At 40.7% G+C, this 27,212-nt stretch overlaps 1 protein-coding gene across 21 annotated transcripts in view; it reads left to right on the top strand.

The window, feature by feature from the left end:
- Nucleotides 1–27,212, top strand: part of ZBTB20 (zinc finger and BTB domain containing 20) — a 496,349-nt gene that overhangs the window by 106,056 nt on the left and 363,081 nt on the right. For 2 of the 21 annotated variants that reach the window (XM_035115412.2, XM_060273758.1), the window contains exon 1: nt 7,048–26,301. The exons of the other annotated variants lie outside the window; for them this stretch is intronic. The gene's annotated coding sequence lies outside the window, so the exon portion shown is untranslated. Of the gene's footprint in view, nt 1–7,047; nt 26,302–27,212 lie in introns of those variants that run through there. 21 annotated transcript variants of the gene reach the window in all.

Below are 27,212 nucleotides of genomic sequence, written 5' to 3'. Positions count from 1 at the left end.
ATATATTGGTATGTATTAGAGTTTTAGTAAGAGCAAACTTTGTAGTTAACTCCATTGTCCTTGTATTCAAATATGTTGCTAATTTTTAACTTGAAAAGTTTCTGTTACAATCCAGGAACAATAGAACACTTATCTGCAATATATGAAACTCTTGTAAAATTGTATAAACTGTTACACAAATGAAATAAATTGTAAATAATGTTTTTGTACATTATCAAGGCCACCAAGTTTAATCCATGCTAAATAAATAGTTTTAATAAATTATAGGAGGAATTCAAAGAATTAGATGGTTAGTTCAAATTAATATGTGAAGTTTTGGCCTACCCGCTCCCCAACTCTTCTTCTTGACCTTCAACACCTCCTACCCCCAATTAGTTTGCCATCAGAAGCCACTCCTGGCAGAATTCATTTTCAGGGTCTAGATTTTAAGCAGCACAATATTATGTCCCCTTGATAGGGTAAGCATCATGGATTGGTGTTGCCAGGCATTCACTGAGCCCATGGGTGTCCATGGGGATGGTTCAAGGGTTGGTAGTTGCCCCCTCCCTGGGTAAACTTGAGGCAAATTGTGCAGGCAAGTTGTTTCCTTGCTTCTTTTGTGAGAGCCTTGCCTGCTAGCACTTTTCAGTTACGCCTGCTTCTTTGTTTTTGTTTATTTGGAGCATTCACTCCTCCCAGTCCTGAAAAACATCAGCGGGTGCCCACACCCAAGGAGCTGGCCTCCTGCCACTCATCAGAACTCCCTTATCCTTGCTGTTGCTGTAAATGAACAGTCACTGACAAAGGCAAGGAGAAGGAAAGGCATACCCAGCTTCTCAGGTTGTCTCCTTCTGGGGGGTGGTGTATGCCGGGCAAGCAAATGGGTAGCAGCAACAACATTGAGGAGGCAGTGTTTTGTTCATGGAGGAGAGCTCCAGAGCCTGGAAGTGACTCTGCCCTTGGGTCCCTCACTTGGTCTCTTAACTTCATTCTTAGCCATTGTGCCCATCACTTCCTGGCTGTATCACCCTTGTAAAATTGTTTGCCCCACTCCTATTTTGGTCTTGGCTCTTCCATTCATTCTCATCTCCCTGCTTTCTGGTTTCTACCTTCTTTGTCCTCATTTTCTTTTATCCACTTGACTGTCCTGCCTAGCATTCCTATCCTCATATGTACAGATCTGGTTGTTTGCTGCATCTCAAAAAGGATAGTGTAGAGCTGGAAAATAGTCACAAAAGGGTAACTTAAGTGCTCAAGGAGCTGAAGCAAATCTCTCTATAAAAACACATGAGTTTCTTTAGTTTAGAAAATGGTTGAAGAAGAGGGCACATGGTATGTAGGGTATAAAATTATGCTGAAGAGGAAGTGGATAAAGAGAATACTTTCCCTATAATACTAGAGGCTGGGATCATCTAATGAAGGTGAAAGTTGGAATATTTGGGACAGACAAAAGAAAAAAATGCTTTTACATGCAGCACATAATTAAATTATGGAATTTGCTATAACAAGATATTGTAATGGCTGCCAACATTTATGGCTTTAAAAGGAAAATGTTACCAATGGTTGCTACATAATAACAGTAGTTATTATGTCTGTGTTCCATCTCCACTATTGGAGGCTCAGGCACATGAGTGGGAGAGTGGTTGCACTCATATCCCACCCATGAATCTGTCGGCATCTGGGGGTCGAACAGTGTCCATAAGCTTTAATTAGCTTGTGTTTAAGTAAACAAAGTTACCGGTCCAGTCGCGCTTCCAGACGTAAATCTTCCCTTTCAGCAGAGCTTTTTAGCACAACGGCAAAGAGTAAGGTGAGTCAACAAGAGTTAATTCAGGAACTCTGGAGCAGGTTGCAAACTCAAAAGGCTTTATTTACAAAAACGTAGCCAGGAGATAAGGCAGACATTCTTCATCTCTGGCCAAGTAAAACTTAAACAAAACTGTGCCTCAGTGCACAAACTTGAGGCATCACTCCTACACACAGCAACCAAAACTAAGAGATAACACTACTGAGAGAAAAAACGCTCCTAAGAGAAAAAACGCTTGCAAGGAACTGACTATTTATACAGGCTGTCAAACATTCCCGGATGTTTAATTAGGTTCAGCTGCTCAGTGTTTAGAGCGACTAGTATAACTTAACCCTTTAATACCAACACCCCCTCTCGCTCGTGACACTGAGCTGTAACAAACTTAATTCAAATTCAGACCTGAACAGAAATCTTGATGTGATTGCAAACTTAATGCTTTTGTAAAACCATCTGCGAGATTATCTTTACTCGGGCAGTACTGTAGCTTTACCAAACCTTGTTTTACACTTTGATAAACGTTTTGATAACGGATGTCAAGATGTTTCGTATGTGCCTTGAATTGTCCTGATTCAGCTAATCTAATGCAAGGTTGATTATCTTCCCATATTCTGATGGGTAAAGGACATTCCCCAAACAATTCCTGAACCAGTTGTTTATAGAACTCAAGTTCTCTGCAAACATCAGATACTGCATTGAATTCCGATTCAGTGGAACTTAAAGCTAAGAGTGATTGCTTTCGCGATCTCCAACCAATTAATGCATCTCCAAATTTTATAGCCATTCCTGAAACTGATTTTCTATCTTGTCCAGCATCTGCCCAACTACTATCAGCCCAGCATTCAAGTTCTGTGCTGCCCTCTGCTGACAGTTTTAGGCAAAGACTTTTGGTAGTTTGGAGATATCGCAACACTCTTTTTACTCCTTGCCAAGCATGAGTGGATGGTTTTTCAGCTTGTCTACATAACATATTCACAGCATACGTAATGTCAGGCCGAGTCCACTGTGCAATGTGGAGTAGACTGCCTATTGCTGACTGGTAAACCTCGGGGTTACTGAACTCTGCTTGTTGCTCGGCTTGAGCATCTTTTACATAACTTAGTTCCATTGGGGTTTTTACACCAGCACATTTATCCATTTTAAATCTTTCTAGTAACTGTTGGATTTTAGCCTCTTGGCTGAGCCAATAACTTCCTTTTTCATCTTGCTGTATTTTAACTCCTAGATACACAGATACAGTGCCTAGAGATTTTAGCTTAAACCTTTTCCCAAGTGTTGTGGCAAACTTTTGTGCACATTTATCATCCTTTCCACAGTACAATAGATCATCAACAAATATCAGAACCGCTTCTTGCTTACAACCAGCACTTTTTAAGTACAGACATGCGTCTGCCATGCTCTTCTTGAACCCCATGCTCTCTAGAGCATCAGACAAACAGACATTCCAGTTGCGGGCAGATTGTTTTAGCCCATAGATGGATTTGTGTAGACGCCAGACCTGGTTTGGCTTGTCTCCCTCAAAACCTGGCGGTGGCATCATATACACTTCCTCCTGTAAATCTGCATTCAAATAAGCCACATTGACATCAAAATGAAATAGCTTGTTTCCCTTCTTAGCTGAAGAAGTTAAAAGCATTCTTAATGTCTCTGACCTCGCAGTAGGGGCATAGATTTGGGAATAGTGTATGCCTTTGCGCTGCGAAAACCCTTTGGCAACTAGTCGGGCTTTGTATTGCAGCTCACCAGTGGTTGTGGGCTTTATACGATATACCCATCGACATCCCACTGCTTGTTGGCCTTTAGGAAGTTCAGTGGATGTAAACACACCGAGAGACTTCATAGAAGCCATCTCTTTCTCCATCGCTTCCTGCCACTTTGCAGCTTCTGAGCTTGAAAGCTGTTGTACCTCTGTGTAGCTTTCTGGCTCACATTGGGCTAAATTCACATATACACTTGTCACTTTAAACCTCTCTGGTGGTTTGCCCTTTGTGGTGCGTTTGGACCTACGCAATTCCACCTCTTGTTCCCCCTCTGACTGTTGGCTGTCAGAACCTTTCTCAGACTTTAAATCTGGATGCGCCTCTAGGGATAAAGACCTTCGTTTAGATAATTCCCTTGGGCTTGGCGTTGTTGGCGACCTGCTGCGCTTTTTCTGCCTGCTAGGTCTACCTGTGGGCGATGTCGGAGCACTCCTAGACTCAGGCTTCTCTGCCTTAGGAGATGTTCCTTGTGCATGGTCAGAGTCTACATCTGAACCCTGTGCACCATCATCCTGTTCTGGTTCACCACCCTCTGGATTTTCCTCTCCAGTGTGAATTCCTAAATCATCCCTCAAAATATCGGGGTTACCATGCAAGCGAGTCCAACCGGACTGCTCACAAAATTCAGCGCTCCTGCTGATGACCACTTTGGTAGTATCCCCATCTGGATTCACGAACCTCCAAGCTTTAGAGCATGGTTCGTACCCACAGAAAATGAGTTTCTTTGCTCTTGGACCTCCCTTTCTCCTTAACGCTTTTGGAATGAGAACATAGGCTGGAGATCCAAACACCCTAAAGTAATTTACTTTGGGTTTCTTGCCATATAAAGCAAAATATGGCGTGGTGTCTATAACAGAATTATAAACGCGGTTCAAAACATGAGTGGCCGTCGTCCAAGCTTCCGCCCAATAACTCTGAGGTAGCTGCGCATCGTACAGCATGGAGTTTGCCAACTCTTGCAAAACTCTGTTTTTGCGTTCGGCTACGCCCCCTTCTTGGGGTGAGTAAGGGGTGGACAGACGATGCTTAATTCCCTTTTTCTTAAAGAAATTTTGCAGCACAGACCCGGTGAATTCCGTACCGCGGTCCGACTGAAAAGCAAGGACTCTAGTACCAAATTCAAGTTCTACTGCTTGAACCCAATTTTTAACTGTTTCAGCAGCATCCCCTTTTGTCTTAATTGGAAAACACCATGTGACCTTTGTCTTGTCATCTGAGAGACAAAGCGCAAACCTCGAACCTCCGAAGCTAGCGGTAGGCATCGGACCACATAAGTCCATATGCACAAGCTGAAACGCTTTGTCAGATTTCCTATCTGACCTGGGATAGCTGCACCTGTGAATTTTTGAACTTTTACAAGCAGTGCAATCCAAAAACTTTGTACATTTGTTTAGCTTACACCCTTCAGATAATTCAGGCTGTCTCTTAACGTATTGGAAGTTAATGTGTCCGAGACGCCTGTGCCAAAAATGAACGCAATAATCATGAGTGGGAGAGTTTATACAGCCAGCTTGGACCTGTTCAACTGCATCAGAATTAGTCTCAAAGCTGTATAGTCCATTCTTGCACTCCACCTGTAAAAGAGACACACCATCCTTGGAAATAGTACAAAACCCACTTTCAAACACAGTTTTAAACCCATCTCTGTCAAGTGTTGATACAGACAAAATACACCCTTTCATCCCCTCTAGCACATAGGCATCAATTTCTGTGTTCAAACAGCTCAGGAACACTGTGCCTACGGATCCTAGAGAACGCGTGGATGAATCAGCCATCTTGACAATTTTTGGAGTTTGAAGTTGCCTGCAATTTTTCAAACGAACACTAGATGGCGCCACCAGGTGATGGGATGCACCACTGTCAATAATCCACCGTTGATCACTCTTGCAGTCACGAGCTCCCCTTAAAGCCATAGCTGAAGCTATGTGCTGTGAGCTGTGGGCTTGGCCACGCCCTCCTCCTCGTCTCCGCCGTCCTCTGGAACTCCTTATCTGGTAACTAGGGGCAACGGCTTTGAAGTTGTCCTGGCCTGCATCACGTGGACAATTCCTAATTAAGTGGGAGGGAGAACCACAGCGGTAGCAGCGTCTAACTGCAAAGGCATTCACTGTGTTCTCAGGCTCTGCACCCCCACTCCTGGGCACAGCACAGCCTCCCCTTTCAGACAAGCCTTTTTCTCTTTGTCTCTTATCCTGTTCATCTGCAAGTCTAGATGAAATATATTCCAGCGTTAAGTCACTGGCTTTCATGCATTCCAGAGTCAGAGCAAGAGTCTGGTAACTTTTATCAAGAGAGGACAACAAAATATATGACTGCTGCTCCTGTGTAAAAGGAATGTTCAGTTGTCTTAATTGGTTAAAGACAGAGACCATCTTGGCAATGTGCTCTTTCACACATGCTCCCGGCTGCAGACGTAACTCAAACAGAGTCCTCGTGGCATGGATCCTGGCCCCAGCAGTGTTTCTGGAATTTAACCGCTCCAGGGTCGTCCAGACCTCATGCGTGGACTGTAACTCAGCTACATAAGGCATTTGTTCCTCGCCCACCGCTAACGTTAAAAGACCTTGAGCTTTACGATCACGTCTCTTTGCAGCTGCAGCTATCGCCCTGTCTGCTGCTGAAGCGTCTTCTGCAGCCTCCACAGGAGATGCCTGTGTACAGTCCCATAACTCTTTAGCTTGCAGCCAGACCCTCACCCTGGCCTTCCAGTCCTGCCAATTTTTCCCATTCAGCCTTGAAAAGGGGACTATAAAACTTTCCTGGGGCTGTGCCATCCTCCCTGGGGTTTAGGAAAAAATACTCACACACTTGTAGACTGCTTGCTTGCTTCCCAGCTAATGAGGTGGCTCCTGCAGGCGTCTTCCAGCGAGTTCAAAACTGCACAGTGCCTCTTTAAAACTTTCAGCACATTGCAGGACTCAAGCTGCTTTCTTTTGCTTTCCCCTTTGCTGGCAACCTCTTCTTGGCTTCGCTCCAGTCCTTTCATAAATCACTCTGGACTTCAAACCTTATCTCTTTTCACGCACTGACCATAACCTGTCCATAAGCTTTAATTAGCTTGTGTTTAAGTAAACAAAGTTACCGGTCCAGTCGCGCTTCCAGACGTAAATCTTCCCTTTCAGCAGAGCTTTTTAGCACAACGGCAAAGAGTAAGGTGAGTCAACAAGAGTTAATTCAGGAACTCTGGAGCAGGTTGCAAACTCAAAAGGCTTTATTTACAAAAACGTAGCCAGGAGATAAGGCAGACATTCTTCATCTCTGGCCAAGTAAAACTTAAACAAAACTGTGCCTCAGTGCACAAACTTGAGGCATCACTCCTACACACAGCAACCAAAACTAAGAGATAACACTACTGAGAGAAAAAACGCTCCTAAGAGAAAAAACGCTTGCAAGGAACTGACTATTTATACAGGCTGTCAAACATTCCCGGATGTTTAATTAGGTTCAGCTGCTCAGTGTTTAGAGCGACTAGTATAACTTAACCCTTTAATACCAACAAACAGCCAGCTGGCTAGCCCCCATTTGGATCACCTCCTTCCAGCCATCACGCTGCGAAGATCCCCCGACCTCTGGTGTGACATACTGTAAATCAGTGACCCAAGTCTGCTGACATGGGCACACTTTACTTCGCAGAGCAAACTGTGCAACAAAAAGAGGCTTGAGACTTGTGGAGACATACTAGCAAACTACGGATTTACTAATCATAAATCAGGACAAAGAAACATGTTGTCTCTCCTTGCTGTCTCACCCCGAGAGAGAGAGAGAAAAGCAAAAGCAACAACAACACAATGGAAGTTCCACTTGTTCCAGCTAACAGTGCTGGAATGTAAACAGACATGTGACACGTAACAATCCCATGTCTGTAACTAAAGGTGGAATAGAAAATCCCAACAGGATCTTCCATAAGTATTTGGTTGTCCACTGTGAGAACCACATGTAGACTAAATGGACATTTGATCCAATAGGGCTTGTACTTCTTTTTAGGCAAAGAGCGAGACAGTTTGCACGATCCAGGTGAGCAGAGCATTGGTCAAAGTTGACTGCAAACAGGACTGTGCTTTTCCTGAGGGTGCTCAGAAACATTTGAGGATGAATGCTTACAAGTGCTCATAACATCCATAGCCTAGGCAAGTGTATTATTTTCCAAAATGTCAAATTTCCCATCCAAGTATATGCACCCATTAAAGGATGTTCATTAAAGTCCTTCCAAACAATTTGCAACCGTTGTGTTCAGCTGTTGTAAGGATAGGGATTAAATCTTAAGAGTTTAAAAGAATATGAAGATGCTTATACATGTTTATTAAATAAATAAATGGCTCCACTCTGGATCAACTGAACTGTTGCTTTTGCAGGTGGGTAGCATTACACATGCAAAACCAAATACAGTGGTACCTCAGGTTAAGTGTTGGTTCCGAAAGTCCGTACTTAACCTGAAGTGAACTTTCCTATTGAAAGTAATAGAAAGTGGATTAATCCGTTCCAGATGATGAAAAACACCCCCTAAAACAGCAATTTAACACAAATTTTACTGTAATAAGACCATTGATCCATAAAATGAAGGCAATAATCAATGTACAGTGGTACCTCAGGTTAAGTACTTAATTGGCTCTGGAAGTCCGTGCTTAACCTAAAGCGTACTTAACCTGAAGCGAACTTTCCCACTGGAAGTAATGGAAAGTGGATTAATCTGTTCCAGACGGGTCCGCGGAGTACTCAACTTGAAAGTACTCAACCGAAGCCTACTTAACCCGAGGTATGACTGTAGCTGGATCAGACGAAGAATCCTATGTACAGGAAATATTTGTATGTGCAGTTTGGTATCCAGCTGGATATACGTGTGTGATAAACTCCTAGCAGGATACTGATAGACTTCCCTGAAAAGTGGAGACATGCAACCAAAAACCTATCCAACTTATGACTATTCTGCATTATGAGTAAAATATTAATAATAAAAATGCAACTGGAAAGATATGCTAGAAGGTTCATATTTAGAGGGGACTTCTGAAAGCTATTTAAGTCTAGGTGAAATACAGACACTCACCTTTGATAATTCTCTTTTTGTATGGGTACAAGGTTATAGCTGGCGTTTTTATAAATAATAATGATAATAAGCCTAAGATTAAATTTAGGAAATGCAAGAAGAAGTTTTGACAGGCAATTTAGTCTTTATCAAACTTTGCTATGCTCTGCAGTCATTAATTTGCATTTGTGACTATTCTTTCAGTATTAAACACCATAATGCACTCAGAGTTATGGTGACAAGAGGTTGGATGAAACAAAGCCTTTTGCAGAAAAAAATCTATCATATGTTTCATAAAAAATGAAGTGGTATTGTCTGTGATTAACCGCACAGGCTCAATCTAGCTTCCATCAGTGGAAAATACTGCCATTGACTGTTTGATTTGAAATGGAGCAGGAATGTAGTGCTCACCAAACTATGCAATCCCATAATAATACCAAGCAGTATCCTCACATCATACTTAGAAATGCAGTAGGCAGAATAATAATTACTTTTGAAGACAATACATATAATGACTTCAGAGATTTCAGTTATAGCCATAGAGAATACGAATTCTATTAAAAGTACAATAACAATGTTGTAGCCCTATTTATCTGTAGTTATCTGTATCTCAAAATGAATCATATTATCTGGTTCTTTTCAACTATATTAGTTCTATTCAAGATTTTAATACTGCTCTCACCCCTGTACTATCTGATCACTTTAATCAAATAACAAGACTAGTATCCATCATGTGAAGCTCATTTTCTCTTGTCTTTCCTTTCCTCCTCCAAGAAAAGGAGAGAAAAAAACCCTGTGGGTTTTTTAATGGTTTTATGCCTCCTGCCATATGTATATTTATTAACAAAGTCAAGGTCCAAATAAATGTGCTTTGTAAGAATGTTGAATTTTGAGGTGGCTCTTGGAGCCTTTTGTGATTTCATTCCACAACCTTGTTCCAAGTTGGATGAGCCCTACACAACCTGTCAACCATGTGCTTCATCTTGGTGCTTCAAGCAGTCAGCAAGATATCTTGGACTCAGACCACTGAATGCCTTGAAGACACACAGGGAAACAGAGTGTTCTTGAAATGGTTTCAATATCTGTAGCGCAGTAAGTGAAGGACCAGTTTGATGTAGTCACAGTAGCTTGTGTAGCTGAGCAGATGGGTTCTTTGGTAAAGTTTGAATGTAAGAATCTGGAATAATGCACTAGCAAAGGGGATCTTTAATGAAATAATGCTAACTTTAAGAGATTGAATAATCAATTTTCTTACGTACAGTACTTTCTTTCAATTCTACATATACCCTGCCTTTATTTCATCATAGAACCCAGGTGACATTTACTGTGACTCTAAATCTGGAAATCAGTTTTCATAGGTATCATCAGTGTTTTGGTTTTGTAGCTTGCTACAGAGAGACAAAGGCACTTCCACATATGCAGATCTGTGGGTAATAGGCATTCTGAATCAGAACACAGAATCCTCATTCCAGCCATGCCTACTCTTAGGAATGCTTGAGGAATTTGATTCACGTTTTTCAGATGTTCTAATGCAGTTCTTGGTTCAAAATACAATAAAATAGCAAAAGACTTTAAAATGTGTATTTTGAGGGAAAACTAATTTAGAATTGGGAATTTTAAAAAGAGGAAATATGTGTTAAAATACCTGTCCACATTTCCATCCTGCTTTTTTTAAAAAAATCAAAAATTAATATGGAAATATGACTGAATTGACTTTTGGATAGGCACATGGGAAAGTGACATGAATGGGAAATAGCCAGATTGCTCATCTTTTGTTCACCTTCACCTAGATCTGATTGAGTTACAATAATATAAGAAATGGTAGCTCTAAACCTCCTTGACAGGAAATCTACACAACAGGAAATATCTATTGGGGCATGTCGGAACATTACTCCAGTTCGTTACAGAACCCAATGGGAAGTGTTACTTTTTATTGCTGGGATTTAGAGCTAGGATCACTTATGGAAGCGCCACAGCTCAGTGGTAAAACATCTGCTTTGCCTATAGAATAGTCCAGTTTCAGTACCTGGCATTGATAATGAGCTGATAATGTTCTGTTCAGAAACCAGGGAGAGCTTATGACAGACAGTGTAGAAAGTACTGAGCTAGATGGACCCAATGGGCTGGCTCAGGATAAGGCAGCTTCATAGGTTCCTGTGCTGCAGTGCAATGATATTTCTTGTCTCCTGTACTGATCTTGCTAATTATTCTAGTCTTATATTCTGTAAGATGGGTCGAGCGTTCAATCGATTTACAGATTCATCTTGATAAAGAATGACCACTTTTGTCTTGCCAGTGAGCGACGGTTGAGGCTCGATGTGCCTCCTCTTTCGCCCAGACATGCAGTGCCATTTTTGGATGTTCTTTCCGTCACCTTCAGCCGCCACAGAGGCTCACAGGTTCCCGTCAAACCCATCCTTCAAATGATCCAATCTGTGGCAGGCCTGGGGGATTGGGGCCTTGCCATTTACTGAGCCCGGACGACCACTCTGCACAGCATCCAGTGGACTGGGAGCGTCACCCAGCCTTCCTCTCCATTAATAATTGTTTTCTGCCCTAACCATTTCTTTTTAGCTTGCCAGGCTTTGCTGTGGTCTTTTGGCGGTTGTCGTATTTGGAGCGAGGAAGGAATTTCCCCTGCTCTGCAGGGTTTGCCTTCCCCATAACAATAGTCACAACTTTTAGGCCTTGGCAGAATCCTATACAGCCATACCTCGGGTTAAGTACGCTTCAGGTTGAATACTTTCAATTTAAGTACTCCGCGGACCGTCTGTAACGGATTATGTAATCCACTTTCTGTTACTTTCAGTGGGAGAGTTCGCTTCAGGTTAAGTACGCTTCAGGTTAATTACAGACTTCCGGAACCAAATAAATACTTAACCCGAGGTACCACTGTAGTCTTTCATCCAATCAGGATGTGGTGAAGTGGTAACTCACCCATCCCTCTTCCCTGTGGCGGCGTTAACAGGATATGCCGTTAGAGGGGTCTGGAGGAAGTCTCTCTCCAAAGAGCCAAGTGCGTAGGATTGTGGCCATTTAAATCCCAGACAGTTGTTGTGTCCATTCATTTTCCACTCAACAGTTAGGGGCACTGGGAGGGGGGACTCTGTGGCTGGACACACAATGTATTTCAAAACACAATGTGAAACAAAACACAAGTACAACTGTTATTTTCGTTCTTTTTTGTGTTTGTGTGTTTTCACAGCTATGTTTGATTTCCCCCTTTGGTTGGATTTTAAAACCAACCAAAGAAAAGAGACCTAGAATTAAAACTAGAATTTTATTCAAATTCTGGAATTCTGTTTTCCACACCTTAATATGACATTCTTACAAATTATCTTTAAAAATAGCTCACCCTTATATATTTTTTCAGCTTTCCCAAACATCCATACTTTAGTTCATCAATAACATAAATAATAATAATCCACACAACCACTAGATATCATTAACAAGGGGGGAAATAGTATTCACCAGTTATCAACTACTAGCTGATCTAATATTATTTGTTCAGTCACCCCAGCCCTAATTCGTTTATAGTTCATCCTAAACATTGATTAGTTTATCACTTAATATTTTTAAGCAAAAGGAAGAATGTCAAACTTAGTGGAAGGCCAGGTAGAGACTTCTATTGAGAAGGACCTCAATCTGGTTGCCACTTATGTCACCTCTGAGGATGCTGGAACATGAAAGTGATTCTCTGAGTACATCTTAGTACATTTTTAAGAAACCTAGTGACAGTCCTAATTTTCCTGTCTAGTTATGCTACCTTTATAGTTTTAGCATGAGAAGAGCAAGCAATTGAATTAATTTTGGATGGATTTTTCCTTGTTCTGGTGTGTGTGTGTGACGACCTCTTCAAGAGCATTAAAAGTATGTGATGTTTGTAAACCTCTGGGAAAGCTAGGTCTGCCTCAGATATATTACATTATAAATGGAAAACTGCATCTAATCTTCATTTTAGTTATGTGCAATTAACATAATTCATGTATCATTTTCAGGAACATGATAGGTAGCCCACCTCTATTGTAATAATATTATTCAAAAACTGTTGCCTCAAACATGAATCAGAATAATTGGCCCTTACCTTGGAACAAGAGTGAATTTGGTCTTTTTGTTTCTCACTTAACTGCTTCAGGACTTTCGTATTGTTAAAATAAGCAAAGCAAAGAGTCCTGCATCTGCAACCCATGAGGCCCTGAAATCTGCTGCTGAATGAATATTGGATATCTCAAGATCCTAATAGGATCCAATGAACTGAGTAAATCTCCAGTGATACCAGTGCGATTTCTCACTCCACTGCAGGAATATAGTAGTTGGTCCCCCTACATGCTGCCACCAGCAACCCAGAGAGCACATTTCTGATTCATCTAGAAAAAAACAGTAGCTTATATATAACATTTTACTATTAATAAGGTCCTGTTTTTACTGAGTTATAACTGTTTTCCTAGTAAAACTGAAAACTTTAAACATTTCAGCTCAAGCTGTATTCTTATAAGCCTCCCACAGTTATACCCATCTTCCTGGCAGGCATCCCAAAATATGTTTGGGTTAAGGTATTACACATTACATTTGATGAGGCTTTAGCGTTCCCTCTTGCTCACATCAATCCTTATTTCTGTTTGCTCTTATAATTTACAGTTAATGAAAGTTCTAAGTTTACCTTTGTTTTTGTTGGCTTCTGTACAAGAGACCTTCAGACTTTACAGTCTTCCACTGAAATGGAAAACAGAGTTAGGGAAGGCAAAAGCTAAGTGAATAGGGGCCATTTTTTAGAGAGAATTCTAGATGCTCGTTAGTACTGATGTGTTGCTGTCGGAGAGTACTTTGTTTTAAAATGTTTAAATACAGCAAAATGTTATCCTCTGTCCAGATTCACATGAGAATATTGATCTACATGTTCTGCCTTTTAAAAACATTTACTGCTTTTGCATATATATTAAATCATGCAATTAATCAGATAACAACCACAAACACTCCCCACCACCACCCTTTATAGAAAAATCAGGCAAAACACAAAATATATTAGGATGACACTAAGGTTGTTGGGGTGATAACGGTCTAAGCTGTGAGACATTCAAAGCTCATAATAGTATCTATGCAACCACGTAATATGCAATGTGGCAGGACCTGACCTGCCATTGGAGTCTCTATTTGTATATTGCATAAACAAGCACTAATCAATAGCAAATATCTTCTCCTTTTTTTTATCTCTGGTCGCTCGTAATCTTTGCATCAATTTTTCAAGAAGCCTGGTCTCCCATACCACATTGTACTAATTATTTAGAGTGGATGTGCTGAACTGTTGTCTTGCCTTTGTAATAGACTGGATGAGAGCCAACAACTGAAGTTCAATCCAGATAAAACCGAGGAACTGTTAGAGGGTGGTTCCCTATACCGGAAGGATGGGGGTTTGCCTACTTTTGAAAGGGTTACAGTCCCTCTGAAGGAGCAGGTACACAACTTCCATTGCTGTTGCTTGAAGCTCAGGTGGCCTCACTGGGACGGAGAAGTGCCTTCCATCAGCTCCAGCTGGTGGCCCACCTGCACCCCTCTTTGGACAGATATAGCCTAACTTTTGTTGTCTATGCTTTGGTATCTAGGTTAGATTACTGCAACACATTATATGTGAAGCTGCCTCTGAAGACAGTTCAGAAACCTCAGCTGCTGTAGAATTCAACAACTAGGTTGCTCACTGTGGCAAGATGGTTTGAGCATATTCTGGCCCATCTGCACTGACTGTTCAATTACCATAATTTCTTGCTCAATTAAAAGTGCTGATTTTGACCTATAAAGTCTTAAGTGACTCAGGACTGCAATAGCTTAAGACAGTGATGGCCAAACTTGGCCCTCCAGCTGTTTTGGGACTCCCATCATTCCTAGCTAACAGGACCAGTGGTCAGGGATTATGGGAATTGTAGTCCCAAAACAGCTGGAGGGCCATGTTTGGCCATCACTGGCTTAAGAACTGCCTCTCCCTTTATGAATAGACTCAGACCCTATGATCAACATCTGAGGCCCTTCTTCATGTGCCTCTTCCATGGAAGGTCCAGAGGGCAGCAGCACGATAATGGGTGTTTTCTGCAGTGGCTCATCACTTGTGGAATGTTCTTCCCAGGGAGGTTTGCCTGGAACCTTCATTACATATCTTTAGGCTCCAGTAAAAACATTCCTCTTCTTCCAAGCCTTTGACTACTTAAACAATCAATGCTCTTTTAAACTGTTTAGGGCAGTATTGTTTTTGTTGCTACTATGGTAAGTATTTTTGTGTTTTTATATTGTAAACTTCCTGGTGATTCTTGGATGAACAAACAAATAATTACACTGCAGTATCATCCTCCATAGAGCTTCTCCTGCATTTTTGGCTGCTTTGGGAGTGCCCCATCTTGAGTCTCACATGTGGATGGTCAATGTTCTGTCCTCTGATTGCTTAGTGATTCAGTGATTAAATATCCAGGTGCTCTCTCCCAAGTGCCAAAGCATTAGTGTTGCTTCTGCATTTTGTTTTAAAACTTTCTAATTGACTTGTGTGTGTGTTTTTATAGAAAAAAATCAACCAATTTCCCACTTGTCAATGGCCCTGGGGGCAGATCTTAGGGGGTACTCTTCCCCTGAAATGCAGCTATAACTTTTTCTTTTCCTTTCTTTTTTTGTTTTTACCAATTTATGGTAGACTCACCAGCTGCACCTACTGCTGGAAGAGGGAGACTTGACTACTGTCATTTATGACTTAGAAGTGTCTACATTAGAATATTCTAACATGTTCTACACATTAGAGCACATTACATTAGTGGGATCTGGAAGCTTCGACAGGTGACATCTTTCTAGATCGTTAGATAGTCACCAGCAAGGGGTGGGATTTGTGCACGCGTTCGCATACACACACACTGCCCTAGAGCTATGGAATGACCTCATCCATCAAAATGTTTTCTATTTAGAATCAAGTAAAAACTTCTTTTAATGGCTTAAAAAACCCCAACCTAAATCGCTTTGACAACACTGCTGGAACGCAGTACAGAAATACTGTAAATAAGAACGAACAGAATAAGTGATAATCAAACCCCTAGGCGTTGGTTGCTACAGGACTGGTGTGCATTTTGACATTAGCCATCTTTTTGGCTGTTGCATTTTGGCACTATGTTTTAATAGGCCACATGAAAGAGAAAAGGCTTGTAAATAAAAGTAGAAAACAAAAAAGTGGGAGGAGGGCTCTCAGGAAGAAGACAGAGCAAACTCATTTCGTGAAACTCAGACATTTAATTTATGCATAACTATATTGTTTGTTTTCTGGAACAGGCCAGGGAATTTCCCTGATGTATGCTGTTATCCAGTCCCAACGCCCAGGAAGACTAGTAGCAGGTGTTTTTTCCACTGCTGGGTATTCTTTACAGCAAGATATTCTTTACACATCACTGAAGAACTAATACAGCTTTACAGTTTGGTGCCTATGGTTTTGTGGCATCTGTTCAATGCAACAGCTTCAGTAAAGCACCTTTTTAAAGCTCATTGTATGTCTTTACAGTTTGTTATAAATCAGCAGCAGCGCCTTTAAAGAGCACAGCATCCAAATACACTGCTTTCAAGCATTTAAGATGTTAATGGGTTTTGAGGACTGGAACTGATCTTGTATAGCAGCAGCTTTTAATGCCAGGATGAAATGGACTGTGTATAGCAACTTCTGCTGTGCTTTCTCTTGCATTGAGGTGATCAGAAGGCATCTATGTATTGAAAAGTTTCACAAGGAATCAATAGCTGTGGAAACAGTAGTGCTATAAGTACAGGGGAGGGCAGACAAACTTTCAAAGAAATACTTTACACGTCCATACTTGTAAATAACTTTCTTCTTTGAAGAGTAAAATCTTTTAGGGATCTGTTTGGGTTTTCCATATATTCCCTCCCCCCTGCAATCGTACAACAATGAATGTTTGGCAAGGAAATTTGTCTCTTAAAGGTTCGAGGAAGTGATCCTCTGGCAATCCCTCTCACGTCTCTCCAGCAATTTATTTTTAACTTCTAGTATTGCTCAAAGTCACTTCCAATCTCTGCCTCACTCATTGTCCCAGCTCGCTGAGCATGACAAGTGTGCTGAAACATATCACCGCTGCTGCAGAGAAATGGAACAGACAGTGGAGAATCAGTACCATGGTGAGATATTATACCATAACAATTTGCTCCCCTAACCCTTATCTAAATATTGAGAACAATTGTGGTAACTGGCAAATATGGGCCATATAACTTTTCTTTCCATATCTATGAGAACGTGCAGAGTCATGTGAGATCCAACATGTCACCTGTTTCCTCAGTGATATGATCCAGGCATTATTTGAATGAGAAAATAAGATGAGGTGCAATCTCCAATACATGTAACATTTTAGGCTCAGAAAGCATCTATTTGGAAATTAAAAATGTTGAAAACCACTACAGTGGGTGGCTAATCTATAAATATGGCCCCTAATCCTTACCCAGCTACCAGTGACCTGGATCATATGCCACTAAGCCAAACCTGGAGAGGAGATCATGACACTTTGTTCCTCCTCCAGCCCTGCTGCTGCTGTGCTATTGTGAACTAAGCCATGCTTTGACTTAGTGTGTTGTCCAAACCTGGCCTCATGGTTTGTCTTGGTCCAGACAGACCATAACCAATATTAGTTTACAGCTCATGCAACCTCTTTCAGCTACATGTGCACCCACTTTCTCTTAAAATTAGGCATCTTTTCCATCACTTTATATGTGAAACTGTTCTGGCTTTAAACAAATGGGTCCGCCATCATTGTGCGTAGTTTGAGCCATAGTTCAATCTGTGATCCTGTTTTTCATTTTGGCATTATCTATATCACAGTGGCTGTCATGGGAGACTTGCTTTGGCTGTCTTGCATCTGGTGATGATTCTTAACAGGATGGCTGCAAACAACAACTTAGAGAATAACTTAGAGAATAGATGCTGGCCCAGTTTATGGATCAGATACTGAGTCAAGTCATATCCCAAATGTCAGTTTAGTTTACTGTATGCAGCACTCTGTTCTGCATTTTTTTTAGTTTTGGCATTAATTTTTCTTTTCCAGCTCTTGACGTGGTACACATTAAGGAGGACAGTGAAGGGAATGATTCCATAATTTTCCACATGATCTTCTCAACATTACAGTATTGTATGATTTTGCTGTAGCATATTTCACTTTATCAGTTTACATTGAAGGGCTCTGTGTTACATTACATTCCTCAAGTCTCAAAAAATCCCAGAAAGAATTTAAGAAAGTATTATTAATAGTTAATTATTTCAGGAAGAAAGTTGGTATGCTGCAATGGCTGCCATGTTGTTCCTATAATCTCTGCCTTGCTATAGCCTCACATCCATTACATTCTGGTTGTAATTATATTAAATGGTACTTGCTTCCTCTTACTTAAATATGATTGACTTTTAAGTAATTTGTTTAGGATTGGGAAGCCCATTTCTTAAGTGCATTGTACTTAGTTTTATTAAGAATGCAAATGGTTTTTGCAGAACCATCAAGACACACTGTCAATCTAATGCAATAGGATATGCTATTTTAACCTTTAAATCTATTGTTTAGATGAAGTTCTAGATTGTACTGAGGAAGTTCTAACCCTGTTTTCCCTTCATACACTTTCATTTTTTTAAAAAAAAATTAACTATATTGATACTTTTAAGCAATTAGTTTATTATGTTGTGGCTCAGTGTAGCCTTACATGGGAAAAATTCCTCTATCCAACCAATTCCTAGATCTATTATTTAATAATAAGTGTTCTAAATTAAAATGTAAACAAAAATGCATGAACTAAAGCAATACTAACTTTTGGATTGTGCTAATGGTTTTCAGTCCATGGAAGCTTGTGCCGTAATAATGAGTGTTTAAGGTGCCACAAGACTGTTGTCTTGCTGCCATGTATTTGCTGTGGTTATCACTGTGGAAATTAAAGAAAAACTAGAACAATGCCTCTTCTGATACAGTCAATCAGAATAAACATAGGATGTTCTGTTCCCATCAACATTGTCTGTATTAACTGGCAGCAGCTCTCCAGGGTTTGAGACAGTCCCGTCTTCCCTAGAGATACCTGGAAATGTGAGGGGCTGAACCTGGTGTGTTTTGCATGCAAAGCATGCACTCTGCCACTGAGCTAAAACGTGGTAATTCAGCAGATATAGGGACCAATCAGCTGTGTCTACACAATTGGTGCTGCTGCTATTGGGGGATGTCTAGTTGGCATTGACTAATAATAATAATAATAATAATAATAATAATTTTAGTAATTGTACCCCATCCATTTTAGTAATTGTACCCCATCCATTCTGGGCAGGTTCCAACAAATATAAAAGCATAATAGCATGACAGGGCCTTATTTATATTTACTGTTTTTAATTAGGTTTTTGTAATTTTGGATTATGCGGAATGCTTTATCTGAGTGGATGTAGCAACCGAGTAATTTCGTTGTTCCCGCAAGGGGACAATGACAATAAAGATATCTTATCTTATCTATCTTTATGGAATGCCATCCCTGGTTGAGATAACATAATGCTTGAAAACGTTTTTATAATGCTTTTAAATTTATTATTATTATTATTATTATTATTATTATTATTATTATTATTATTATTATTATTATTATGACACCCTGAGCTCTTTTGGGAAGAAGGGTGGGATATAAATTGAATAAATAAATAAACAATGATAATAAATACACATCGGGTAGCTTAGAGGACCCTGGAGAGGCAGAGGCTAGAACAGGGCTCACACTTCTTCTAAGGCTACCTTTACCTGAAGTTTCAGGTGTGCATAAAGTAGAACTGGGCAAAAACTTCTGATCAGGAACAAATGCAATACTTCCAAACAATATTCTGGATCAGACAGGCATGGTTTTAAATGCAGGTGGGCAAGAAGAATTCCCCCTGTTTGACACTGCATACAACTCATGTCTCATTCAACCTACTGTAGTTAAAGTTCAGCCACTTTAAAGCGCTCACCTGAGGTTCAGATCCCTGTTGTGTTATCTTAGCACACTCGGATAAGATGACCCAGTTTACACCAGTTGTTGGACATGTACAGCATTATACAATATCTTGTCCACCTAAGTACATGTTTGAATTGGGATTCAATTAACTTATGCCTGTTCTGACATCATGAAGACACACGTTTTTGGTAGTTTTCCAGGTCCATACATGTGTCTTGTGTCGAGATGCAAGTAATAATAATGATAAGTGACAGTATGTGTCTTAATTCAGGTCAGCATTAAGAACATTGTGATTTGTGTACATCTTATATTCCCGATTCCCCATCTTTGCAAATGAAGAGGTTCCTCCCTTCTTTTTCTTTTGAAGTTCAAAAGCAGAACTGCTAGTGACCCACTTTTGTGAACAGTTCTCTTAACTAACCCCTGTACTCAATCATACGTTTTTTCCTCTCTTCCACCCACTGTCTGTCTAGCCTGGTTTTAAAATTTTATATATGTACTTTTAAAAAATTGATTAGTTGGAGAGCTGCCCGTTCTTCTGTGCTGTATAATAAGGATTTTTTTTATATAAAAAAACCCTGCACACAGAATTCTGTATAGTGTAATTAAAACTGACCCAGATTTGGACCTGAGAACACCAGGACTTAGCCAAACTTGCCATGAGCTGAGTTCTGATGGCAGATGGGAACTAATGAGGACATACTATACTCCAGAATTTCCCAGCTGCTTGGCTCCTTTTTTGTACAAACAAGGTTTGGAGTGAAGTCCTGATCCCAGGAGTATGTTCAGCAAATGTGCTGCACCCAGCGTTTTGGGAAGCGAGGCAACACTGACAGCCTGTTTCAGAGTATTTTTAAGGCCTGAGTTCCAAAGGGCTTTTTAAATATAATCGAACATTAATGCAGACACATTACATATTAGCTTCCTTTTCCACCAGCGTTGGAAAAGCCTACCTGCTTCAAGCACTGCTTTAATTTCATGCTTCTGTTCCTCCTGTCCCAGGACAGAGCCAGACTTTATTGAATAGGGTGCACTAACGTCACAATGTATGGGCTCCGTATCCTATAGGTTCCATCATCTGCTCAACGTCCTGGGACTCTTCAGGTAGATGTAATTGAATTGGGCTGAAGCAGCTGTAGCTGGCATGTGGTCCCTCGGATTGCTAGCACCTGCTTGTTTTTTTTGTAACTCGCTAGAGCAAAAGTTGTGCCAAAACCAGCATTGGTCTTGGAGCAGATAAAGCACTCCACATCTTATATCCCCTTCCCCTTCCAACCAAGCCGCGTAATTACTGGTGCCTGCATTAATTATTCTGGTAGTGAGCAGGGGTAGGTTTATGCCGCTTCTTGTCCAAGTCTTCCTTTAACAAGTGCTCTGCCAATTCCTGCTCTCCTCTCCATAAGCAATAAGTGACAGGCTTAATACTGATCAGGTGCTCTGGATTGCTCTGCCCTCCTTACAAAACTGGGCAACCCAGCATTTTCTATATACAGTTTAAATTGAAGGCACCAAATTTTATTTGCTGCTTGAACAGTCTTCCTGGCAGTTTCAGATGAGTCTTTATGTCTAGCAAATGACTGCCTGCTCTTCTGAGCCTTGTTTTTCTGCTATGGATTCTGTACTGTAATTTTGACTCTGTTATTGTTTCCACAATAAAGCTTTTGCCATTATAAATTTGTAAGATTGTAAGGTGCTCCTAGAGCATTTGTTTTTGTCACAACAAACATGGCTACCCTTTTAGGAGTTGTTTCCATAATAGAAATGTTTTAATGTGTACACTTTGAAAGGGAACATGGAAGTTGGTACAGCATAGTAGGACTACTGGGACGCGGGTGGCGCTGTGGGTTAAACCACTGAGCCTAGGGCTTGCCGATAAGAAGGTTGGCCGTTTGAATCCCCGCGACGGGGTGAGCTCCCGTTGCTCGGTCCCAGCTCCTGCCAACCTAGCAGTTCGAAAGCACGTCAAAGTGCAAGTAGATAAATAGGTAACGCTCCGAGCGGGAAGGTAAAGGGTGTTTCCGTGCGCTGCTCTGGTTCGCCAGAAGCGGCTTAGTCATGCTGGCCACATGATCTGGAAGCTGTACTATTGGCTCCCTCGGCCAATAATGCGAGATGAGCGCCACAACTGGACCTAATGGCCAGGGGTCCCTTTACCTTTACTACTAAGCACCACCACCACCACCACTTTTTATTAAATTTGTATACTGCCCTTTGTATGCCATTGTGAACAGTTTCCTTGCTGCATTCACTATCACTAGGTACGCTGAATGATGAGCCCTTACCAGTTTTCGATTGTTTTCAACTAGCCATCTCCCAACCTATTTCCTTGCATTAAGCTCTGTAGTATACCAGGGAGCCAAACGGTCTCCATGAACTGAGAGAGGGCACTTGGGGTGACCGTGTCAATGGCTCAAGCCATTTGGATATTACCAGGGATTTATTTGATAGAAGTGCCATTCATACCAGCCAGAAAACCCACCAGAGCCATCTACAAACTCAATGGATTCATCTTTCTCCAAGGGCAGACCATCCTGATAGGTTCCCCCGTCTCTGCAGAGGGGAAAAGGTGCTGAAAGCCTACTCTCAACAGAAAGTCATCTAATGATGAGAAAGGGCTGGTGTCAATACCCACCCACCCAACTTTCAGATCACTCAATTCCTGTCCAGTTGAGAAAACAAAGTCCAGAGTGTTGCCTGCCACATGTATTGAGCCAATGACATGTTGGGACAGCCGCATGGTCATAATGGCAGCCATGAAGTCCTGAGCTACCCCAAAGCCAGCTGCTTTGGCATGGATGTTGGGGCTCCTCAACATCAGTCATACAGGCGAGATAGACTTCCTCATACATAATTAGATAATGGATGAAGGAGGTCTCGGTCAGAGTTGACCTGGCATCCAGCAGCTGTAGAGCCCAGGGCTAGCTGATAGGACAACCATAATTCCCCAGACTGGACAAGGTGTGGTCACTTTCTGCCTGTGCCCTGTGCCACTTACCCAGGCTGCCTACCTCCACCCCATACTTTCTCTTGTCCAGAACCACTGTGACTGGGGTTGCCCCTGTACTCTCCAGCTCCTCTCTTCCCGGGTGCATCCTATAACCCTTAATTTAAAAATAATAAAAACCCAAAATTTAAAAACCCACAAGCTTAAAAAAGTTTAAAAAACAATTTTAAACAGGGCCATAAAACCAGCAACAACCCCCCCAACAACCCCCAAACAATACCCCAACTCAAGAGTCTGTTCATCCACCTCAGCTTTTTATAGCTCTGCTCACCCAGGCCAGGTAGAAAAGGCCCACAAGGCTGGGATGAGGTGTTTATGGAACCCATCAAAGTTTGGTTATGCATTTGAATTGTGAACCTATGGTTGACATATGCCTTACAAACCTGATTTGCAAATAATGATCAAATCATAGTTTACAATTATAGTTTGAAAGGCAAATGCAGACCATGATTTGCCAGCTTGCATGCAACAGCAAACTGTGGTTTGCCACAGAAGCAAGGAAAATGGAATGCATAATAAGGAGAGAAGGAATGAATGAGTTAGCCTGAGACTGGCTTGCCTTTTATATGAACTTTATTTTGTTTATTTGCTTTATTTTGTTTTACATATTACCTGTGCCAAAGTATTGTTTTAGTTTGTTTTGTTTTTTAGTCAAAATATATATCAATACATATATAATTATGGGGGGGGGCATACCAGCATACACAAACAAAAAAGCAAGTTAAGAACACAGAGAATATAAAAGATGCAGCAAGTAAATAAATCCTTTATGTCAATCAAACATAAAAGGTTCCTTGCATTGATACGAAAAAATGGAATGGAAAAGGCTTTCATTTGTAAGTTTTTTCAGTCCCTGCTCAGTACAGAGAAGCACACTAGTGCATCACACTCTTGGCTAGACCTGATGCTCCCCAGAAGGACCAATCCTGCTGGACGATTTAGCTTATTAGGATTAGGAAGATGCTTCCAGGATTCCAGTTTGGCCTGATAACCAAACAGATGGGATAGGAGGATTTTAAATGACCAGAAACCTTCACAAGTTATATGATATTGTGGAATATTCTCTAGTTGTGCTTAATCAGAAAATGTGTTGTACTGGGTTGTTCTCCCAGGGAAGCCATTTAGCCTAATGGCCCACTGAAAGGCAATGGGTAGCTAAATAATTGGGACAGTGATGGCAATGCTTTAGTTTTGGCTAATGCCACCGGGTTAAGTGATGTGTAGCCAGTTGTTTAATGAGTAAAAAGTCTAGTATTTTAAATTGAGCCATATTTTGTTAGATCAGTGTAGGAAGTTGAAGGATCACTATCTCTGTTGAGTTTTATCTACATTTGTTGAACTTTGTGTAAGATTCTTTGGAATATACAGTACTGGCTGTGCACAATCCTTTTCTTTCTTTTCTTGTCAAATGTACATTTGTAGAGATGCATCTTACTAGTACTTAATTCCACCAGAATTTTGATGGCCTGCAGTTTATGTCTCCTAGTTTGTACCATCTATTGTGTGACGTATCCTGTTGTTTATTAAAATATTTATAGACAGCTATTTACCCAAGTTTTAAGTCTGTTTATAGATTAAGACTATACAATACAATACAGTGCAGTTGTTGTTTGAAAAAAGAACAGGGTAAAACAGCAATGAATTCCCAAGGGACAACTAAAACGAAAAGGCTTTATTTTATTTGTTTGCTAATGCTTATCAAAGTAGGAGTTCTTCGAACTTAGTATTAGGGCTACTACAAAAAAGACCCTGCACTTGGTAGAAGCTAATAGAGCTTTCCCATTCGATGAATTTCGCAGCAGTGCCTTTTGAGAAGATAAAGTCCTGAGGGCTTGACATAATCAGGAATGTTCAGGACTGGACTCAGCACCTTGAGTTAAGCCCAGAAATAAACTGTCAACCAGGGCAGGTGCTTCAGAAACAGATGAGGATATATGGAAACAACAGTCTTAATCTCTTATCCTGTAGGCTGCCACATTCTGCACTCCCTGAAGTTTTATAATTCTCTTCAACAGCAGCTCCACATAGTGTACATTACAATAGTCTAATCTAGAAGTCACCAAGGCATGAATAGCAGTGGTCAGGTTTCCACATTCCAGCACGGAGTATAGCTTTAACATTAGCAAAAATCCAGAAGCAGTATCCCCAAGCTGTGAACTTGGTCCTTACACAGCAGCCACTGATTTCCCCACTACAATTAATTCTGTTTTATCAGGTTTACCTTAAGTTCATTTGCGTTTATCCAGTGTCCCACTGATACCAGGCAAGCATTTAAGGCTTTCATTGCTTCACCTGGTCTGAATGAAATGGAAAAATAGAAACGGGTGACATCAGCATACCAAACTCCATAACCCCAGATAACCGGTCCTGCAGTTTCATGTAGATTTTCTGTTTTCTGCTTCTATTCAGCTTTAAGGTGGCAACTTTAACCAATAATCCATTAGATTACTTAGAATTAATCTCCAAATCCTGCCTTTGTATTCTCTCATCCTATTTTCTTCTGTATGGAATTTGACAAGGAGATAGTAGTTAGTTAGGTGGCCGTGATTCTGTCACATCTAGTTAGAAGAAACTAAAGCATCTAATTATTTTTGAAGATTCATTTATACTACGAGTGAATCTTTCTTCTCCTTATAGTAGAACTCTATGATCAGCCCATTTGTTTAGTTCTAATAGGTAAAAAAAGGTAAAGGTAAAGGACCCCTGGACGGTTAGGTACAGTCAAAGGCGACTATGGGGTTGGGGCGCTCACTTCAGGCTGAGGGACCCAGCGTTTGTCCACAGACAGCTTTCCGGGTCACGTGGCCAGCATTACTAAACCGTTTCCCTAGGGCTACTACCAGACTGTCAATATTTTCAAGTTATGATTCAACTGTATACCAGCAAATTTAGGTTGCTGGCTAGATGGGTGTCCTCTTCCTCCCTCCACTTCATGTGCACCCCTCTTGAAGTTGCCTGCTTGGTGGAAGAGGATGACAAATAAATTTGGGGTTCTTCAGCACCAAACCTGTTTCGAAAGCAAAACTTCACACACACACACACACACACACACACGTACCGCCCACATATTTTGTTGTGGTAAGAAAAGTGACAGGAAATTAACTGGAAAGGGTAGAATAATGGTGGTGTTGGGTAACAGCTTATTACTTCCATGCAAAGCAAGCAAACAAAAGCAACTCAGAATGCCAGTGTATAACCCTGGAGCAAATTTTGTGTAAAGAAATCGCAACGAATAGTGAAAAAACAGGTGGTCTGGAAGAGCTATAGATTGGTGATGCTTCCTTCATGAAAGTGGAAACATTTAACAGTTGCAAGTGAGTTTTTCCAAGTTACTATGACAATTAGACATGTTAATTGCACATATTGACAGTTGAAGTTGTAAGTGCCCTTTGTGTTGCATCTCCTGTTGTTCTGAGGCCTACCTAATAACTCCAGTGGCATTTATATTATAAAACTCTGATAATGACTGAAAAATTGCTAGTCTGAAGACAGTAGTGAAAGTAGATATTCAAGTTTGTGTGCTCACTTTTACTTGCTTGTTTTATTTCAGCAGTTGTATGCCACTGAATTAAAGCAGATGCTAAGCAGTGAACTTTTTAATGAAAAGTTGTCTTCATGTGAGAATCTTTCTTCTTCACCTTCTATGGAACTAGAGGGCTTAACACATCTGCTGCTTCTTGCTCCTGCTCTGAAAACAATCCCTCCTTATATTTGCTAGTAGAGCTCAACCTTGCATCCCACTCCATCATGTTGATTCTCATTTGGCTTCATGGTAAGCTTGTATTTGCTCTATGTATCGCTGTAAGGTAAAGTCCTCATAGGCTTAGCATACCCCCCGATAATAACATTGAGCACTGAAATCAATATACTTCATGCCCATCCAAAATTGTTCAATCATGTCCCAGTTCCCATTGTAGGAAAAGGGTGGGCGTACTGAATTAGCATTGAAGTTGAGCTTCTGCATAATTTTTTATACAAATAAAATATGAACTAAAATATGTGACAGAATTAAATCCATCAGATCTAATAAAAGAAATAGAGGGAAGCAAAGAAAGCTTGGACCTTAAATCCCATTAACCAGGCCAGAGAGAAAATGTGTTAAAAGGGAGCTGCACTGTATCTTTTCGCATTGTCTGTTGGAATAATCTTTTTCACCCTTTAAGTGGAGTGTTTAAAAATCCTGGTATTTCTGAAACAAAAAGAATACACAGCCACTGAGCTAGCTGGTTTTTATACCTTTTCTGAGTATTGTCCTTCAGTACAATACGGAGCCATTTCTTTGTTCTCAGAAGCAAGCAGTTAAATTGTATGTAAATGTATGCAAATTAGATGCTGTCTAATAAAGAGAGTCATTAGATGGAAAAATATTTAGTTTGGCAAAAAGAAAAGAAAAGAGGGGAAAAGAAAGCAGGTGTATTTTGGAAGAGATAAATGTACGATTGCTAAAAGCCCTCTAACTTCGGATGAGGATTTCTAAAAAAGGCTATTTAAATTTCTTGTAGGAGGTTTATTCCTTTGTTCTTCCATTTTCTGTGTGTGTCGAAAATTATACATACATAGTTGTAATATAAATGTGACATTTATGTAAAATTCAGTATATATCTTGAACAGGCTATGCCCTGTTTGTGCATCCACAAAAATAGATATGTTTGCATAAACCTATATACTTGAGGGTCTGTATAA

This window comes from Zootoca vivipara, chromosome 4, assembly GCF_963506605.1.
Source record: "Zootoca vivipara chromosome 4, rZooViv1.1, whole genome shotgun sequence".
Taxonomy (NCBI): Eukaryota; Metazoa; Chordata; class Lepidosauria; order Squamata; family Lacertidae; genus Zootoca; species Zootoca vivipara.
This window is presented reverse-complemented; position numbering and strand designations above follow the sequence as displayed.